Below are 7,885 nucleotides of genomic sequence, written 5' to 3'. Positions count from 1 at the left end.
GGAAGGGGGCCTGGGAGGTGAGGTCAGAATTTAGGTTCTAAATCACTGGCCGTTTGTGGGCGAACACTGGCGAGTCTGCGAGCAGCGGGTAAGGCCCGGTCCCTTACTCCGAGCTCTGCGGCCCGGGGGCAGGGGGCTGAGGACAGAAAGGCACTGTTCTCCCCCCTTTCTGCGCCGTGGTCTGAGCTCAGGGAAGTCAGTGTTCCTCGTCTGGGTTTTTGTTTTCCTTTCTCTGGGTGAAATGAGAGTCAGAACCATTGCTCTGTAACAGTCCGCACTGCTTTAAAATGGAAAGAGCGCTGCCGTGTTCGCCTCTCCGAGGGCTCAGTGCAGGTCCGCGCCCCCACGTCCAGAGAGCGGCTGCTCTGGGCTGAGTTTGGGGATCCTCTGCTGCCCACCCCTTTCTCTCGGTCCCTGAAGCTGCTCTCTGCAGCCATGGAGGGACCTGGCACCGCTGGGCAGGTGTGCGGTGACAGCCAGGCCTGGCCCAGGACCTGTGCTACCCCTCCCACGCCGCCCCTCTCCCAGAACTCTTTTCTCTTCCTCCGCAATCCTCCTCCTCTTTCTCTGCTGCTTCCTCCTCCCCCTGCTTCCCCGGTTCCTCTCTGTCCTCCTCCGCTTGGTTGTTATTGAAGGAGGGGCTGCTGCCTGGGGGGATGCCTTTGCTCATCCAGTTTTCATGTCGGGCCGGCCCCGTGTGTGTCCTGCTGCGTCCCAGGACTGGGCTTTCAGAGCCGGTGGTATGGCTCCTGTTGAGCCGCCGAGGCAGGGGCAAGACATAGAACCGAGCCTTCTGGAATCTTCTTCTTGGTAGATCTGGGCAGGGCTAGCACACGTGGACTCCCTCTTTGCATCTTTCCAAATTCTAAGGAAGTGAGAAGGTGGCCAGAACAAGGGACACACGTCCTGGGCCGTGAGCTCAGCAGCCCAGCTGTTGGGTCGGTCCTTTCCTTTCTGGTTGGGGTGCCCTCGCCGTCCCAGCTCACCGAGGTTGTGGGAATAAAACAGCTCCCTTGTTTGTGGCATCCAGGCCTAACTCGAGCCCACTTGAACTTGCCTGGGAAATAAAATGCTTCATCCCATCAATACTCTTCAAGAGAGCTCTTCAAAGGTGTGATCAAAGGGTCAGTGGTCCGTCCACCACTCAGGCCCTCGCACGTCTGGGGAAGGACCTCTCGGCTCCCGGCTTTGAACCCTGCGTCTCCCTCGCTCCCAGAGCCCCTGCACAGCAATAACTTATTACAATGGAGTGTTTTCGATTGTGCGTGGGGGGGAGGGCCTCAAAAGACAGGAGCTGAAAACAGCATCTCATAGAGAAAACTTTGTGGAGCTGGCTTCCCTTGATTTGAGTTTAAAAACAAAAAACAGTCAAGGTTTGCATTGTTCCTCACATAAAGGAGCAGGTGGACAGCTAAGACGCAGCCCCGCCTGGCCTCCTACGATCGAGTGAGCAAGGATGGCTCCTGCTCTGGGAGTGGGCACCGGAGCTGAGCAGGTCTCGGCGGCTGGGCACCGAGGGGACCGACCGGGGAGACCGGCCTCAGACATGCTTGTCAAGACAGAACGGGGCCAGCACTGTGGGCGCAACGCTTGGCCATGCCGCCCCTGTGAGCACATGCGGGGGCCCACGTTCCGGGCACATCCTCCTTGCACGGCCCCCCGAGTCCCGTAAGATCGTCCAGGAGCCCTTCGTGACCTGCCGCAGCCGATTCCCACCCTCCCCTTCGCTTGCCTTCTCGCCCTCCGTCATCTGCTCTCGCCAGCGGCTTGCACATCCTTCTAGCCCCTGGCAGACTCGGGGCCCTTTGCCGGCAAGGCCACCCCCGCCCTCTCCCGCACGTCCTTCCCAGCCGGGCCCGCACCACCTGCTCAGCGGGCATGTCCTGCCCCACTCTGCAAGGTGTGCCCTCCTGCCGCCTGGGTTAGGGAGCCAAGCCCCATCCACACCCGTAGCGTATGTATCCCCACCCTTGATCTTGGCCATGAGCTCTTTGGGTAAGAACCATGTCTTGCTCCTCTCTGAATCCCCAGGCCCAGAGGTGGCCAGAGGGTCAGGTTCAGGTGTGTTTGCCCCAGAGTGGATGCTCAGGTGGCACAGCTGGGACACCCAGTTTTGTTTCAGTGGAAGCTTCCGTACCCTGGATGCTTTGCTTCTGACAATGTCGCCACTGGCGGTGTGGGGGCTGGGCAGCGCTTCCTAACAGACGACCAAGCAGGCCGCCCCTCTGAGCCAGGCTCACCGGGGTCTGGAACCCACCGACGGGACCAAAGCTCCTAGGCCACCTAGCAGCGGGTGACCCTGTCCCCCTGGCCCGCGTTGGGAGGGAAGCGTGATTGCAGTCGGAGGAACCCATGTCTTGCTCAACACTAAGAGTTACTGTGGCCAGGATTTTCATCTATAGGAACACAATATTATCTTTTATCTTTGAGAAAGTGGGTAAGAGCTAGCTGTCCTGATACCATTTCCCCTTGGTCAAACCATGCAAAAAACAAAAAACAAGAACAAAACAAAACAAACTAAAAACCCTCAACTCACAATGGAGCAACTTGCATTTCAGATCAGTTTCTCCTCCTCTAACATGGTCTATTTATTTTTATTGGTTTGTTTCTCATTAAATCCTTCAATTACTCTGCAGTGTAAAATGGTGAAATTATTGGCATGTGCCACCTTCATCATGTACCCGAGTTTGCTTATTACACTTGCAGAAAATGCCTGAATGGTATTTGGTTCTGTTGTGGATTGAGACAGAGTTAATAAATATTATTTGGTGTTTTTTTTTTTTTTCCTTCCCTGAGAAGCACTGCTTTTCTTGATTGTTTTTTACAGTTGGATTGGGAATATTGATTTATTCACCACTGTTACAATAATTGTATACAAGGAACAAAAAATGCGGAGGTAACATTTCATCAGCTCCAGCAGATTAATTAGTTGTAGTAGATTAGGCACAGTGTTACAGGGAAGATTTGCATTTAGAGGGAGAGAAAGTTTCTTCTTCCTTTTTTTAATCTTAAAAAAGCCAAGAGAATTTAATAGAGATGTTTTACCATAAGCTGCTTCTCTCATTCGTCAATCAGGGTTTCTAGATGAGCCTAAAGGATGAGGGGAAATAGTCCCTCCACCCTGTAAAAGACAATGTTTGATGAAATTGTTGGGGGAAAGAGACTTACGCAAAATCAGAAGAGCATAGCAATTCCCCATGAAAGTAGAAATTAAGAAAATTATGAGAATTTGATTATGCCTATGTTGGTAAGAAGTTCCTTCGCTGGATTTCGCAAGGGCTGGTTGCTCCAGGAGTACCGGTCCGCCTTTGTATTTTTCTAACCGAACCCCAAGTGTTGTGGTTTCCTTCGCTTTTATCCTTCCAAAATGTGGACCAGCCTGAAGATGAGAAGTGTCGTTTCCCTTCTGTTTCTCAGACAGGCAAATCTTTGTCCCCTAGGCATAAATATCGTAGTTTTCCCTGGGAAAACCTTAGACGTGGCTCAGAGAAGCATGGTGGAGATTAGGTCTCATCCCAGGTGGCCAGTCCTGGTGGATCCCCTCAAACACGAGACGGAGGTTTCTCCCTGGCCTGGAGGCGTGGGAAGGTTGCACCCCTCCTTGCTTCCCTCCCCGAGCGAAGACACTGCTCCCCCCGGGGCTGTCCCAGGCCCGCTTGGAGGCACGGCCACATTGCTGTTGGGTGGTGTTTGGGTCATTGCAGGACGCGTGCAAACACGCCTGATCTAAAACACGCCTGCGGCAGAGAAGAGGGAAAGATCAGGGAAGTTGAGAAACTTAAGGGAGGAGAGGGAGGGCTAGGAGAGAAACCCCAGGAGAAAGTGCAGGGGGGACACCCAGATGGCCTGGCGGCAGGGAGGACTCGGGGCGCACTGCCATGCCACAGACAGGCAGAAGGCCTGCCGTGTGACCGTGCTGCCAGCCCAGACCGAGGAGTACGGTGGATGTGGTCCTGGGTATTCGCTGGGGCCCATCACCCAGGCGCGCCGGCCAAGGGAGGAGGCTGAGGCCACCCACTCTCCCTGGGAGGCACATGGGAGCCCAGGGTGCTCCGGCCTGAGCCAGCCTCCCAATGTCTCTGTCTCCCAGGCCAACGCTGCCATTACTATGCGCCCAGCCTCATCTGGGATTTCGAGCCAGGGCGGGAAGTTAAATGACTGCCTTGTTCATTTGAACCTGGTGTTCTAGGCACAGGACTCCCCAAGATCAACACACCGGGGTGGTGCCTTCTGCCTTAGACTTGGGGCTTGTTTCTTGTCTGTTTGTGTGTTAGTTTAGGGGTTTCTGTTTTTATTTAACCCCACACTGAGCATGTTGTGAGGACATGTTCAAACAAGATTTAGAGTTGGAGTGGCCATAGGAATGCATCTGAAAGTTCTGTCTTTGGTTGTAATGTGAGTGGCGTCCACCCAAGTCTGGGCTCCGCATGGACCCCCAGGCCACTGCACCCCTTTGTGTTAGAGCTGCTACCGGACGGGTCCCCCAGCACCCCGAGGACTCCCGCTGCGGTAGAGGTCATCGGGACAGGAAGGGGCCGTCTCCGCACATTTGGCCATGACTGGGACAAGGACACATGGCTACCCCCGAGGTGCGTGTTTCGAAGAAGAGAACAGGACGCCTACGTACTGCGGCTCCAAGTGGCAGGCCTTCCTCCTGGGACCAGTGGGTCCTTCTGAAGCCTATTTCTGAATTGCACAAACTCCCTCTGATTTTTATCTTAAAAAACTTCAAGCCCACAGAAACCTTGAAAGCACAGACTGCAGCATGCAGTCACCTGGTCCACCGTATGGCCCCTTGTGTGTGGACACACACACGTGCTTTCTGAACCCCTCAAAGTGAGTTATCGTGTCACTTCGACCCTATGGCTTGAGCACACATCTCCTAAGAAAAAGGAACTTGATCTTACTCAAGAAATGTCACATTGGTATACTAGATCTCAGATCCAGTCTTTACTCAGACTTGCCAACCGGTCCCACCATGAGGTTCGGGCAGCCCCATCTCAGACCTCATGAAGGACAGCACAGCACACTCCGTTGCTGTTCATTCTTAGCATTTGAAAAGAAATGCACATTTTATCAATTTGCTTCTGAGCTATAACTAGCTATCGGTTAATAGGGGTTTCCAGGTGGTGGTCAGCAAATGCTTACTAAGATGTGTTTGTCCTTCCTTTCTCCCATCTGAAACCCATTTGGGGCAGCTTTCTATCATGAGTGGGTTGAAATTCTCCTACAAGCTTGCTCACATGGGTTCCCAGGGAGAAGGGCCCCTTGTCATACAAGCTTGGGAACACTGGATATTATGGTCCCCTCGTGGACAGCGGCACGTTATCAGAGGAAGGTGCTGGAAGGTGCCGCAGGTTCTGCCACAGACCCCGTCCTCTGACAGCACCCTTAGCTCCAGGGGGCACGGTCCCTGAGTGAATGAATACCGAGCGCCGTGCAAAGCCGAAGTCGGCTCAGAACATGTTCTTGCAGCTTTACCAGAGCGTGACATTAACAAGGCTCACACGCGAGGTCTTCTCTGTTTTGCCTGAAGATTTCCATGCATGGGACACTGTGCATGGAAAGGGTAAACAGGGCACCCTTTCAGGAAAGGTCTTACATCAGCACCGCCGGCCCCCGCAGAGTGCGAGGCGCCACTGGCCAGGTTTGGGGTGGAGTCAGGGCGGTGGAGCTGGGACAGTCAGCCAAAGTCACCTGACCTTGGGCTCGATGCTGAAGAATGTTGTGGATTGATTCTTGTGCACATGCCCAGAGGTTTTCACCCCGGCCGTGTAGATGGGAAAACAAAATTAGACAAATTCCACCACGGAAGAAGCTGACTCCTTCACCAAGTCGGTGGTCCTTGTCCATTTCCTTTCTTGATGCCGACAGGCATCCCCCCCCCCTCTGTCCTCTATATGCGTAGATCAGATATTTGGGAATTGCTAATGTACACATAGGTATGGGTCCTGCATCACAGCCAGCTGGAAGACCTGACCATCTGTTATCATGCCGTTGTCCAGAAGGGAAGTTCGTGGACAGAGAGGAACAGAGATCTGCTAGATCTGTGGTTTGTGTGGGCACTGCCAGCAGCTGTAGACAGGGGCAGGGGATGGCCGTCCCCACTCCCTACCGTGTGGCTTTGGCTTCTTGGAGCCTCAGTTTCCTCAAAAAGAGAGAATGATACTATCTCAGTGTCTTGCAACAATGTCGGCACTTGGGCCACAATGCCAGCGTGGCACGTGGTGCTCTGTTCCTGGCCGCGGTGCACCAGGCTGCTGGGCAGTGCAGGCTTGCCCGGACGTTGCATCTCCTCTATGTGTCATGTGTCCTCCTCTGTGTATCTAGGGGCTGGCCAGACTGGCCTAGGGGTCGTCCTAGCATTGTGATTCCACAAAGTTCTGGGAGGGCCGTTTGAGGACACTTGGTCTCAGGGGAGCCAGTCTTCCCGTGAGACGCTTACAACGCTTCAGCGCACACAGCCCTTCGGCGACTGTGAAACAGCCAACTCCAGGCTCCCGAGAGCCGACAGGCTGTGGCCTGCCTGGGCCCTGGCGGCCGCCCCTCTCCTGACGTATGCGATTTCCATACGAAAGTTCTGAACTACCTCAGAGCTTACCATTTTTGGATTTAGAGCTTTCTTCTGAACAATAGAAAGAGGAATACCCACACATCTTCCCAGCTCTTTGGGGAATGAGCCGGTACAGACGGGAGTCCTCCTCGATGAGAAGATGGGCCATTCCCAGAGCCCGTCCGCCTCTCTGCAGAGCAAGTCAGATAACTCCAGATCTCCCTGAATGGGAAGAGAATGGCACAGCTTCACTTAGGACCAGATCTCTGGAAAGCATGCTGCTTTCCCCCTTTCTTCTGGGGTCCTGTGAGCCCTCAGGCGGGGCTGGCTGTCAGGGCACAGGGACACTGCCCAGGCTGTCCCCAGGCTGCCGCCCACTCACTGTTACTGATCACAATCTCAGTTCACTGCTTTCTGGTTGAGCATCTTGACCTAGACCTTGGAGAGAGGTTCATTCCCTAATTTCCAGGAGGCAGGGCTCTTCTGGGCACTGCTGCAAAGGATGGGGAGGGTGTCTACACCCACGTGGGTATTTCTGTCTGCTGACACCTGTGACGTCACGGCAGGAAGGGTGGGAACCTCCAAGGTCCCAGACCACGCCTTCCTCTTGCCTCTGACACTTGGTCGCCATATCACTTGGATTTCTTACTGAATTCTTTCCCTAAATCTCAGTTTTCTCATGAGCTAAATGGGAAGAAACCTGTGCTTACAAAGGTATGATTGGGCTAATTCAGCTCATGCCTGTGATGCTGCTGGCACCTGCTCGGTAAACTGTGCTCGCTCTCTAGAGCTCGGATGCTCTTAGACTAGCAGGGTCCAGGGGAAGAAGACCGTCGCCCGGGGCTGTCACGGACTTGTGGTCCCAGGGCAGGGAGGGCCCCTCAGGCAGGGGACCCGAGCCTTGTCAGAGGCTCCTCGTTCTGGAGATGAGAAGCCCAACCAGATTCCCTCGTCTGCTCACTGACACTGGCCCGGGCATGATAGACCCGGAGAAGCCACCATGCCCACGAAGGCTAAGCACGTCTTTACTTCTTTAAGAGGAAAGGCCGCGGGTTCCAGTCTCTGGTTATACCCTGCTTCCCAGGATGGTCTGGGGAACCTCTTTGTCAGACGGGGACTGGGTAGAAGGAAGAGCCAGCCCTCTCGTAGCACTTCTTGGCTCAGTAGAGGATCTGGAGCCCAGGGGTGGCCCGGGGCTCAGTGTAGGCACATAAAGAGAGGAGGGAGCCAGGACAGAGCAGGTGCCCCAGAGGGAGCAGGGCAGGAGCTGAACTCAAGGAGAATCCTGCTGGGGCCAAGCAGTTTTCAGAACTTGCTCCAAGGGCCCCACTC

The sequence above is a fragment of the Mustela nivalis genome (assembly GCF_964662115.1).
Source record: "Mustela nivalis genome assembly, chromosome: 2".
Classification (NCBI taxonomy): Eukaryota; Metazoa; Chordata; class Mammalia; order Carnivora; family Mustelidae; genus Mustela; species Mustela nivalis.
This window is presented reverse-complemented; position numbering follows the sequence as displayed.